Here is a 9,328-nt window from a genome sequence, read left to right on the forward strand (position 1 = left end):
ACAACAATTGCAGACTGGTTCAATAGGCTATAGAAACACACATTTGATCCGTCCAGAGAAGTTTAAGATGATTCCTGCTGATTTATAGGCTGCTACAAAGGCCAAACCGGAAATTCAGAGAAGCTGAACAAATAACAGTTGTAGTATTTCAACCCAAATTGAAACTATTAAAATTTTATTTAGCAATTCTGTGTTTCATTAGAGAAACCGAGATTAAAGGCAGTTTATCAATATAAGTCTATATATTTTCAATCAATATCACTTTAAAACAAATGTCTTAGTATACAAATACTGGCAAAGCCCTTTACAACGCAGACTGGCATTTCCGAACTCAGATCAATATTCATAAACAGACTATAAATGGGAATTAGGGATGCCGATCCACAGGAGTTGACTAATTTTGTACCTGGATTTGAAAGCTGCATTCATAAATTCAGGGAAAAGCAGTTTTCTGTGCTTTACTGGCCAAAAATAGCCGCATGGCAGGTTGTATTAAAACAAACAGCACAGAGGAAAGAAACTCATTATGTTACAGTGTTAAAACTGCATTTTTTTTTTTATCTTCAATTAGTCAGACTAAAATTGAAAATCACACAGATTTGCAACATGATGCTGGCAACATTTTTATTTGTCGTTGGTCAATATGAGTCTGCCTCCAGCTCTAAATGAGGCTTAATCGCTGCTTCAGGGCTGGAGCCAGACATGGAACTGCAGCGATGAAAAATAAATAAATAAAGTGTGGGGTGCTTTCAGCTCCACAAATTTTACCTTTGGCTTGAAAGCGTTGTTTGAAAGATACAGTAGTCAGCTGGAAAGACATATCAGCAATTTCACAAGTTTAGTTATATAAAAGGGTGTAGAGCAGACCCCCAACTATTAGTAGTTCGGTATTATTTCTGTGGATTGTAACTCCAAATTAATTGTATATTATTAGTGAAAATTCAGACTTTTCAGTTACAGGGTGACGTGTACAAAGCAGCCAGTCGAAAGCAATATACATCTCAATAGACACATGATCAATATCAATAGGTAATACATCCGACAGAAAATTAATAATTTCACTGAACTCTGATCCAGAATCGCACAGCATTCTGGGGGATGTAGGCAGAGGAAAAGGCTTTAGCTTCTCAACTTCTCACGGTGGCATCAACTAATTCGCTCACTCTTTGGTTCGCAACAACCTGTAGAGTAACTTGTGGTTAGTTGTGCAGCAGCAGCTTAAGGTTTCACCACCGTGCCTCATAACTGCTTAAGAATAAAAACAGCAGCACAGAGTGGAAACTGTGATTAAAACAGGAAAGGTTACGTCACTAGTTTGGAGGTATTCAAGTATCTCCAGGTTTCCCCCGGTGTATTATTAAGCCTGGCAGGCCACCAGGCTTTACTTGTGCCCCCGCCAGGCTAAGCACTGTTTATTTATTTTACTGGGGTTTTTTAATGTCTGCATTTTTTTATAAATTATATTTGAAGTTTGTCATCCTTTGTTTTTAGTTTAGTTTTGATATTGCTGAAATTGTTGGTGTGGTAATGTATTTGGATATGTTTTTTCATAATGTTTGTGAGATGCTATAACTGTTGAAGTGGTTGATTTGAATTTTGTGTTTAATTTAATTTTGTTTTGTCTTTATGCGATGTCTGTAAGCAATGATTTAATTGTAATGTTTGGTGTGGACCCCAGGAAGAATTGAGGATCCTTAAATAAACAAATATCGGTATTGGTAATAAAATAGTGGATTGGTGCATCCCTACAAATCAACAGTGATGTTTCTCCATCCAGTGCAGGCTTTACCAGATGGACATTTTCATGGATGTGGTCACTTATAGTTTGCACTCATTAAACAATGTGCTAGTGCTGGACAATAAAACTATTTAAATAATTTATCAATAAAATAGGTAAATCCCGGTGGATTGAGAATAAAAGTCTTGTTTACCATTTTCACATATGAATGCATCACAAATCTCAAAGTGTTTGTTAAAGACTCTCTCTGCGTGTAATGTAATTCACAGTCCGGATTGGTCGGGCCGAGTTATTTTGATTAGAAGGTGGAGAGGATTAAATACGGTTGAGGTGACTTGAAACAGTCAAATTCTTGTTTGGTTTAGTTTAGATTGGAAGCTACAAATCAGATAAAAACTGATGATGTACATCAGGACTGGAACATGAACAACAGAAATAATGGGATGAATATTACAGCTCGTCAACACCATAAATACAAGATGCCCTGGGGGTTTTAGTTGGAAAAAAGTCCACACAGAGAAATAAAGGAATAAATTAACGTTTAAAGAGACCAATGGGTTTTTTAAGCCACTTTATACCATCTACAAGTGGGGAAGGAAAAAAGTAATGTTTTCCATATAAGATTAATTCTTTGAAATGTGCCCCAATGAGAGCAAATGAAAGAATAATATGATAATGAAAAGGTTAGACACATAAAACTGAGAACTTTACTATCATAATCACTGTGTGACCAACATTTTTCCAGACCAGAGGAAGATTAGGGCAAATGTGAACCAGATTAGCCAACCCCTATAAAAGCCATTATTTTTAGAGGTTTTCATTTAAGTGTCAAATTTGCTCTTAATTCATGACTTAGGATTTGTCCACGTGTGATGAAAAAAAATTATACTGAGGGGGAACCAAAATTAAGAAATAAACTAATTTTATTGGGCTCCAGATGCACAGTCGATTTAAAAGGTGTTTGCATAAAAGCATTGCCAAAAATAATTTTACTCGTACATCTGCACAATAATGAAAGACAGAGGAGGACCACCTTGGACATGGACTCTACCACTAACACAAACATCGGTTATGGCAGTTAGGCAGGGCTTTAGGAACCCAGATGCAACAATAATCATTTAGCATCTGGGTTAGAAAAAGAGCAGATGTAGAATGTAAAGTCTCTATATAAAAAGGAAACTGTCCCCAAAACCAAACTGTCCCCAAAACTGTGATCCTACTGGCAGGAACAACTGCCACCAGGCATGGAAGTGAGCGAGTCCGCAGTCCCACTCTTCTTTACAGAACGGTTTTAATCCATCCACAATGAGGGTTTTAGAGAATAAGCAGTCTTGTTTAATGTCCTGTAACAGCATCTTAGATGGATTTTAGGTCCAAACTTTGACTAGGCCACTCCAAAACCTTCCTTTTTGAGCCGTTAAGAGGTGAACTTGTGTGGATTGGATCATTCCCCGGCTGCATGAATAAAGTGCGTTTGAGTTAGATAATGAACCAAAAGCCAAAATTCTCGTTTATGCTTTAGAGATGATGGTTTAATTAATAAAGGCTAAATCATCAAGGTCCAAGACCATAACACTGCCACCACCATTTTTCACTGTGAGTATGCTGCTCCTTTTCTGGCATTCTAGTTTTATTCCAGAAAAACTAACACCAAAACTAACACATTCTTGTCTCAGCAGCTGACAGAAAATTCTCCCAAAAGTTCTTGGACGCCTCAAGATGCTTATTAGAAATATGTTTTTCTTTGGCCTTTGAATGTTTTGACATATTTTGTCTACACTTTGACCAATAATGTACTTTCAAAACAAATAAAAGTCAAAGGTTTCTCAAAGAAGTCCAGTTAATATCAAAGTTAGCTTAACGTTAGCGGCAGAGGATAATGAAGTCAAATGATTAAAGGGATCGACCTGCTATTGAAGATTAATTTTAGCCAAAAGATGACAAAAACTCATTTAAAAAGGTCACAGTAGGTACATAATCCCTTAACTACATCTAATCTAAAACTCATGACTTAAGACAACAGATTGAGTCTACAGTTATACAATTATTTACATATTACAGCAATTATTTGCTTCATGCACAATATGCCCCAAGTCACTCATTAGTTTTCTTTTTTCTGGTCCTCATAGTGCTGTCAGCTGAAATGCTTTAGTTATGAAACTAATCCGAAGAACAGTTTGTGGTGAGAAATAGCTGGAGATCAATATTAGCAACCATTTCAGATATTTTGTTTTTTAGTGCCATCACAAGAGTAATCACGTGTCAGATTACAACACTTCTTTTGTTGTTTGTTTAAAAACAATTTTTCCCTCTTTGGTTTTTCTGTTTACTTCTTTCCGCACGGGAATAACAGGAAAAACAAAGGTCAGTGCCTCCAAAGTACAACGAACAGCTCTCTCAAGCAGAATAACTGTTAAATCTGTTCACCTTATCTATTTGTACCAAATAAACTCGCCACTCAGCATATTGCGCAAATGAAACTATTTGGGGAAAAAATAACGCTATCTAAGAATGTGTGCACACAAGAGGGAGACTACTCGCTTTATTTGCAAGATATGGAGCCAAACTGGTGGCTGTCATTTTGAAAAGGTCAGAGGTGGCCTGGTTGCTTAATCAGGGGAAAGAGTGAAGGCCGTGTGGTGATTAAAAGCAGTTTTAAACCTGAAGAAACACGTGTGGGATATGGTTGCAGATACAGTGACGTGCACCGTTTTTGTACGTCTAGAACCCTTTTTGGATTTTGTTACATTATATCCACAAAATGTAATGGAGTTTAGTTGGAATTTTTATGTGACTGACCAACACAAAGTAGAAGGTAAAACTGAAGTAGAAGGAAAAATTACACCTGATTTCCACAAACTTAAAACATAGAGCCGGAGTTACAACGTAGTGGCTTCGATCAAACCCACATTCAAATCCAATCCAAAATTTGTGGTGAGATTGGAAAATTCATCTTTGCAGAGACTCTCCACTCTGACTGAGCTGGAGGTATTTTTGAGTGGGATAGTGGTCAAACATTTTTAAGCAGGTTAAAACAAACCCCAGAAAACTGCTTTGACACAGTATGGCTACACAACTTACACAACTGTAAATAATATTTTGTTATCGCAAGTGAAGAACTCCTAGAACCACAGTAAATGTTCGCTAATTGTTTAAGTGCCAAGCGTCCAGGCTGTCTGTGATTGCAATGGTGACATTCGTTATGTGTTTATTCTAAGTGATGTCATTATTGCATATTGCTTGTTTCCCTAATATCGTTTAGCCCCTACTGTACAAGCAAGATACATCATTCACAATTTTTAAGTGCATGTTTTAAGTCAACTTCACAGTTATGCACTACTTTGTGTCGGTCTAACATATAAAATCCCAATAAAATATTATAAAGTTGAGATTTGAACTGTAACAAAATGCGAAAAAGATAAAGCAGTATGGCTACTCTTGCAAGGTGCTGTACAGGTCATGACAGCATTAGCTGTGTCCAGCAGTAGGAGAATAATTTGTGTTTTACAACCTCTCCCTATCCAGCAGGCTCTAATCTCACATTAGTGTCCCTACAGGCCAAGAAGAAGTGACAAGCAGCCCTTTTTACACTCATCCATATATAGTAATTACCTTTGTGTGAGGATGTCTGACTCTTTGGGTCCTCTAAACACACACAGCTTAGACAACTAGAACCACCCTCAAACATGTAGCCACAAACCAGCCGGCTAAACACCTCCAGCAGCTAAAAACAAACCAGCCTGCCAACTGGTCATTCACAAACCGAGTGCAGCCTTTGTTTTCCTGTTGCACTCTTCCATTCAGTAACAAGGAAATGCTAGCGCTTCATCAGAGTTCTCTAAACACCCGGAAATCCAGCGCACACTGCTCGGTGTGCTCTCAGTTCAACCTCGGCACCCGGAAACGGGCAGAGGCTCCCAGTCCAGCGGGGTTAATCATTCGATAACCGGGCTCAATCCACCGCATTCCGGGCACAGACAGGGGTGTGACAATCCCAACCTGCGGCTAACAACAGATACTGTTTGGTGCCTCCACACACAGGCCAACCCGGCACACACACCGACCAAACAGAAACCATAGATGCAGGCTGAAAAAGCCTCACGCTTTCCAGGGTTTCTTTTCACGCACTGGCCTTCGCTCTCGTCGGTTATCCGCGAGTTACGGAGGGTTCACTGCCCGTGTCTACCGACAATAACACGGCCTCCCGTTACAAGCTCCAACCGGTTGCAAACACGGGCTTCTAGCAATGATTTTAACAGCCTCGGTAGCTTCACGGCTTCATAATTCGGTTATAGATAAACACCCGAGGGGTTTTACGTGTCTGGCGACCGAGTTGTCTGGGTAGATAAAGCTGACGCGGATGCTAACAAAGGCCCGAAAACTGTCTGGAGCGGAAGACCGACACAAGGGGAGGAAGGAGCCAGGCAGCAGAAAGGTGCACTGCCGCTCCAGCTTCACAAAATCTTCTTATTTCACCACTTCCTGGCCCACTAAAGCTGCAATATCTGCATCGGGGCGTCGATAACTAAAGTCTGGAGAAACAGTGGAGAGAGTCAAGGAGATACCTACCGGCGGAGAGGGTGGATGGTCGCGGATTTCGGCCCCAGTTTCTCTGTGACACCCCGGGCTTTCACTCCGACAACATGGCGGCTCGACGGAGGAGCAGGCAGCAGCGCCGCATGACGGGAAGGGATGAGAGGGAGCGTACGGCTCATTGCGCCTGTATGGCAAGCCGTAGCAATATCTAATCAAACCAAACTTCTAAAATTGTACTTTAGATATAAATGATCATTTATATTAATAATACTGTTGTGGGTTAAAGTAATATCCTCAACAAATGGAGAAAAAAAATAAACATTAGCATTTTGTATACATTTCAGCAACAGGGAATAATAAAAAAAAATAACACATTAAACTATCATTCAAATTGTGTTCTGGATTATAAAGGTGTATTTTTGAACAGCACAAAAATGCTGAAAGGACAGAAGTTGTCCTTTTTAGTTTAAAAGGGATAAGTGCAAGTTGGAGAAAAATATAATTTCAAAAATAAATTCCAAAATACATCACCTGCTCAAATGTTTTGGCACTTAAGTGCAAATAGTTTTACAAGCAAACAGGGACAAAACGATCACAAATGGTCCATGGACTCAGAAAAGCACATTCTGACACATGGAATCAAGTGAATCAAGTTAAAAATATGAACTTGCAGACTATTAAATTGTTAAAGTGTTTATTCTGTTATAAATTTTGAGTCTTGCCTGAGCAATAGACTTCATTAAACTCTGGAAATCCTGTTACGACTTTTGGGTTCGACGTGCCACTCAATGGTTATTAGTGGCTTAAATTGCACATTTTCACATCTGCAATTTGGCGATACAAATCAATCTAACCTACTGTATATGTTCTATGTGGCAATTAACCTCATGCACACATAATATCATGGTACCGAGAAGTAAAATGTTTTTAGTTTCTAAACAGAGCAATCAAATACAGTAGTATCCTGAAGTTGGAATTGGCATTAGCAAAGTCTGTGACCTCAATTTCTGCTTCAAAAGAGCTGGCACATATTGCATTTTGTGAGAGTTTGATAAAAAAATATATGTAAGTTATTTACAATCCATAATATCACCGTAGATATTTCTAAATATTGTTTTTCTTCCTATTATGGTATCTGATGTCAGACATTTTTATTTAACCTGTTATAAATGTATTCTGGATAGTAACAATCAAATGTTTAGTTATTCAAAGTTGAAGTATAGACATTTCAAACAAAACTACTGTTGAATAATTATATTATATAACTAATTTGTTTGGTTTTGTTTTGCTTAATATTACCCCACACAAAGCTGTCAAGCAGATTGGTAAAGCATAATGTCTTCTTTTTTTTCTCTGGGATATGGCTGAAAAAGCGTGAGGACAACAGAAAGCTGTTTCTTATGTCACTATTAATAAGTATGATGAACCTCTAAAAGCCTCACAGGCTTTTAGACATTTGTTTGTCTAATTTGGCAAACAAATTAAACGCATTACTGCCCCTTGTGGAAATATTCATAGCTTCAAATTACAGCAAAGTTTGTCGAGTCAAACAAAAGTTACAGCAGGAACGTGTTATCATCTACGCAGCTTAAACACTAAATACAAGTTGATTGTAATTTGTCATTTTACAATCGGGAAAAACGATTACCTTTCGATATGGTATTAAATGATCAAGTGTGTTAGTAGTTATCTTTTTGAATGTTGGAACATCTATTATTGTTAAGTTTTGAACATTTAAAATAATCTTAACGATGTCTGGATTGTTCTTCATTTTACATACAATAAATACAAAAATACAGTTTATCCAGTTACCATGACAGATGTATGGCAAATATCTAAAATGTTTCTTCTTATTTCAATTCTGCTTCAGCTATCCATGCTTTCCAGACAGACATATTGCTTTTATGTCGTTTTTTTACTAAGTAATTGCTATTTGATTAGGGTGAAAAAGTGCTTTCTTATACCGCAAGCATTCCGACAATAGAACACTCCCACAATCAATAATTTAAGTTTATCAAAAGGAAATATAATTCCAGAAGGAACTCTTTAGTCTGTCATTATTATCTATTTCATTCTAAGTTTTAAAACAAGAATCCACAAAGTCTTTGTGGTGGATTCCTCAACCTGGTGCATTACTGCCCCCTTTTGGTAGAGTTTATAGCACCACGTCACTGCTATGCATTGGGAGAAAATCAAATATTGCCTGTGAAAACAATAATTAAAAGGGAAATTTGATTTATTTAAATTTTTGCACATTGATTAAAAAAAATGTAAATTCCTTAATAAACTCTTTAGTCATGTTACACATAAAAAATTAAGTAAACGGAATATTAAATGTGTTTCATTTAGATATATGTATAAAAAAAACAATGCGACTGAGTAATGAAGAGGGGTTTATTAAAATCAAAAATGTAAATTTCTCCTGCTGATGATTCGGTTTTAGATATCCGAAATAACAATGATGCACTTCACAGAACGTGTTGGCATTACACAGAATGGAAAAAGTGAAATCAATTGTCCTATGACAAACATGTAAATTATCTCCAATGTAAAATTTTCCTGAATGCCTGAAATCTTTATTTTGTCCAGGAAAAGATTAATATTGTCAAAATAAGGTCTTCCCATTTATATGATGAATTAGCTTGCCATAGCCTCCAACAGAGTTAAGAGGGAGGGTTCACATCGCACCGGTCCCTTTGTTAAGTCCCAGTGTCTTGTCTGCTGGTATTGTTCGCCGTATTTGTTAAGGTTTTGTTTTTAACCCCATTCACAAAGCTGGTCGCGCTAAAGATCTGCTGTACTCGCTGCTGTGTCAGTAAAATAAACATCCCAGAAAATTAAATAAACACTAATTAATTAGATAAAATACCGTAGCAAATAATGACTAAGATTTGGCATTGATATCAGGGAATTACCCATTAGAATGATGTAAAGGATGTTGGTATTATTCCTCAGTTTGTTGGGTGGTGATATAGAAAGATGTCTCGTTGTGGTGGATACACAAAGCAACCCGGGTCTCCACGGTAACGGGTGCGTGCAGCCATGGCAGCGGCG

At 37.6% G+C, this 9,328-nt stretch overlaps 1 protein-coding gene across 2 annotated transcripts in view; it reads right to left on the reverse strand.

Moving 5' to 3' along the window:
* Nucleotides 1-6,460, reverse strand: part of pum1 (pumilio RNA-binding family member 1) — a 28,944-nt gene extending 22,484 nt beyond the window's left edge. For both annotated transcript variants that reach the window (XM_028035754.1, XM_028035753.1), the window contains exon 1: nucleotides 6,308-6,460. The gene's annotated coding sequence lies outside the window, so the exon portion shown is untranslated. The remainder of the gene's footprint in view (nucleotides 1-6,307) is intronic.
* Between the last annotated feature and the right edge of the window lie 2,868 nt (nucleotides 6,461-9,328).

This window comes from Xiphophorus couchianus, chromosome 13 (genome assembly GCF_001444195.1).
Source record: "Xiphophorus couchianus chromosome 13, X_couchianus-1.0, whole genome shotgun sequence".
Classification (NCBI taxonomy): domain Eukaryota; kingdom Metazoa; phylum Chordata; class Actinopteri; order Cyprinodontiformes; family Poeciliidae; genus Xiphophorus; species Xiphophorus couchianus.